Consider the following 3,528-nt stretch of genomic DNA (forward strand, 5'->3'; position numbering starts at 1 on the left):
ATTCCTCGTTCAAGGGAAACAATTGCAAGTCCCTATCCCAATCACGAATGAGGTTCAACGGGTTACCCGGACCTTTCGGCCTAGGTTAGACACTCGCTGCTTCACTCAGTGTAGCGCGCGTGCGGCCCCGGACATCTAAGGGCATCACAGACCTGTTATTGCTCAATCTCGTGTGGCTAAACGCCACTAGTCCCTCTAAGAAGTTAGACGCCGACCGAGAAGGTCGCGTAACTATTTAGCATGCCAGAGTCTCGTTCGTTATCGGAATTAACCAGACAAATCGCTCCACCAACTAAGAACGGCCATGCACCACCACCCACAGAATCAAGAAAGAGCTCTCAATCTGTCAATCCTACCTGTGTCCGGGCCGGGTGAGTTTCCCCGTGTTGAGTCAAATTAAGCCGCAGGCTCCACTCCTGGTGGTGCCCTTCCGTCAATTCCTTTAAGTTTCAGCTTTGCAACCATACTTCCCCCGGAACCCAAAGACTTTGGTTTCCCGGAAGCTGCCGGAAAGGTCGTCATGGTAACGCCTCCCGATCGCTAGTTGGCATCGTTTATAGTCAGAACTAGGACGGTATCTGATCGTCTTCGAACCTCTGACTTTCGCTCTTGATTAAAGAAAACATTCTTGGCGAATGCTTTCGCAGTAGTTCGTCTTCCGCCGATCCAAGAATTTCACCTCTAACGGCAGAGTACGGACGCCCCCGTCTGTCCCTCTTAATCATTACCTCGTGCTCCGAAAACCAACAAAATAGAACCGAGGTCCTATTCCATTATTCCATGCAACACTATGCAGGCGAACAGCCTGCTTTGAACACTCTAATTTTTTCAAAGTAAACTTATCGGCCACCGCCGACACTCAGTCAAGAGCACCGACGGAGAACCGAAGGTGAGGCGAACGCAACCAGTGACACGCCTTGCGACGGACCGGCGGCGCTCGCCCAAAATCCAACTACGAGCTTTTCAACCGCAACAACTTTAGCATACACTGTTGGAGCTGGAATTACCGCGGCTGCTGGCACCAGACTTGCCCTCCAATGGATACTCGTTAAGAGTTTTAGGATGTACTCATTCCAATTACAGGGCCTCGTTAGAGTCCTGTATTGTTATTTTTCGTCACTACCTCCCCGTGTCGGGAATGGGTAATTTGCGCGCCTGCTGCCTTCCTTGGATGTGGTAGCCGTTTCTCAGGCTCCCTCTCCGGAATCGAACCCTGATTCCCCGTTACCCGTTATCACAAAGGTAGGCACGTAGCGTACCTTCGACAGTTGATAGGGCAGACACTTGAATGATACGTCGTCGGTGCAGAGACCGTACGATCCGCGTGGTTATCCAGAGTCATCAAACGTCACAGGACGAACCCGGTCGGTTTTGATCTGATAAAAGCGCGCCTCCCGAAGTCGGCGCTTAATGCATGTATTAGCTCTAGAATTACCACAGTTATCCACTTCGCTTACGAGACCAAATAAACCAAGACTGATTTAATGAGCCATTCGCAGTTTCGCTTTACGAGAACTCGTACTTGCACCTGCATGGCTTAATCTTTGAGACAAGCATATCACTACTGGCAGGATCAACCAGATAGCTGCGACAGCTGCGCTCGGCCCTTGCTGGGCCGCCCGGCGCGTGCTCGTCGCATTCGTTTAAGACCGAGGCGATCGCCTGCGGCCGTACTCGGCTTCGACAGTCGCTGGCCGCGACGTCCACGCTCTCGCCGGCAGTGCCAGGCGGAGCGATTTGCGTTTTTTCTTTGCTCGCCCTCTCTCGGGCTCGATCCATTCAGTTTCGCACAAACAAGAGCTCTGCCGGCCGCCTGCAGCGGTGCCTAAAACCCGGGCATAACAATGCGACCGTTCTGCTAGGCCGACAAGCGCTCAAGCCAGACGCTCGATCGAACGCCCCCTACATATTAGTCGAGACAACGGCTCGCTCATTAGCATCGCGTTTGTACTTTAACTTTTTTCGGCTCGGCTTCTTTCGACGCCGATGCCGGCGACGCAGCACTCTCTCGCCCGCCAGCCACCGAGAAAAGGGTGCGCTCCGACCGGCCCCGCACCGCTCTTTCTTGGCTCATTCGAAATTACTGTCTTTCGCTCTGACATGCCTTACCTAGGGTTAGGTTAGTATGCTTGCACGTTTGTACTTTAACTTTTTTCGGCTCGGCTTCTTTCGACGCCGATGCCGGCGACGCAGCACTCTCTCGCCCGCCAGCCACCGAGAAAAGGGTGCGCTCCGACCGGCCCCGCATCGCTCTTTCATGGCTCATTCGAAATTACTGTCTTTCGCTCTGACATGCCTTACCTAGGGTTAGGTTAGTATGCTTGCACGTTTGTACTTTAACTTTTTTTGGCTCGGCTTCTTTCGACGCCGATGCCGGCGACGCAGCACTCTCTCGCCCGCCAGCCACCTAGAAAAGGGTGCGCTCCGACCGGCCCCGCACCGCTCTTTCTTGGCTCATTCGAAATTACTGTCTTTCGCTCTGACATGCCTTACCTAGGGTTAGGTTAGTATGCTTGCACGTTTGTACTTTAACTTTTTTCGGCTCGGCTTCTTTCGACGCCGATGCCGGCGACGCAGCACTCTCTCGCCCGCCAGCCACCGAGAAAAGGGTGCGCTCCGACCGGCCCCGCACCGCTCTTTCATGGCTCATTCGAGTTTACTGTCTTTCGCTCTGACATGCCTTACCTAGGGTTAGGTTAGTATGCTTGCACGTTTGTACTTTAACTTTTTTTGGCTCGGCTTCTTTCGACGCCGATGCCGGCGACGCAGCACTCTCTCGCCCGCCAGCCACCGAGAAAAGGGTGCGCTCCGACCGGCCCCGCACCGCTCTTTCATGGCTCATTCGAAATTACTGTCTTTCGCTCTGACATGCCTTACCTAGGGTTAGGTTAGTATGCTTGCACGTTTGTACTTTAACTTTTTTCGGCTCGGCTTCTTTCGACGCCGATGCCGGCGACGCAGCACTCTCTCGCCCGCCAGCCACCGAGAAAAGGGTGCGCTCCGACCGGCCCCGCACCGCTCTTTCATGGCTCATTCGAGTTTACTGTCTTTCGCTCTGACATGCCTTACCTAGGGTTAGGTTAGTATGCTTGCACGTTTGTACTTTAACTTTTTTCGGCTCGGCTTCTTTCGACGCCGATGCCGGCGACGCAGCACTCTCTCGCCCGCCAGCCACCGAGAAAAGGGTGCGCTCCGACCGGCCCCGCACCGCTCTTTCTTGGCTCATTCGAAATTACTGTCTTTCGCTCTGACATGCCTTACCTAGGGTTAGGTTAGTATGCTTGCACGTTTGTACTTTAACTTTTTTCGGCTCGGCTTCTTTCGACGCCGATGCCGGCGACGCAGCACTCTCTCGCCCGCCAGCCACCGAGAAAAGGGTGCGCTCCGACCGGCCCCGCACCGCTCTTTCATGGCTCATTCGAAATTACTGTCTTTCGCTCTGACATGCCTTACCTAGGGTTAGGTTAGTATGCTTGCACGTTTGTACTTTAACTTTTTTTGGCTCGGCTTCTTTCGACGCCGATGCCG

General features: G+C 53.9%; 1 non-coding gene across 1 annotated transcript in view; it reads right to left on the reverse strand.

Moving 5' to 3' along the window:
- LOC144419054 (small subunit ribosomal RNA) overlaps window positions 1-1,584 on the reverse strand; it is a 1,810-nt gene extending 226 nt beyond the window's left edge. Inside the window, exon 1 of the ribosomal RNA XR_013473818.1 lies at window positions 1-1,584. This exon is cut by the window's left edge and continues 226 nt beyond it. This is a non-coding gene — a ribosomal RNA (small subunit ribosomal RNA).
- Window positions 1,585-3,528: the final 1,944 nt, after the last annotated feature.

Source organism: Styela clava, unplaced genomic scaffold, assembly GCF_964204865.1.
Source record: "Styela clava unplaced genomic scaffold, kaStyClav1.hap1.2 HAP1_SCAFFOLD_28, whole genome shotgun sequence".
Taxonomy (NCBI): domain Eukaryota; kingdom Metazoa; phylum Chordata; class Ascidiacea; order Stolidobranchia; family Styelidae; genus Styela; species Styela clava.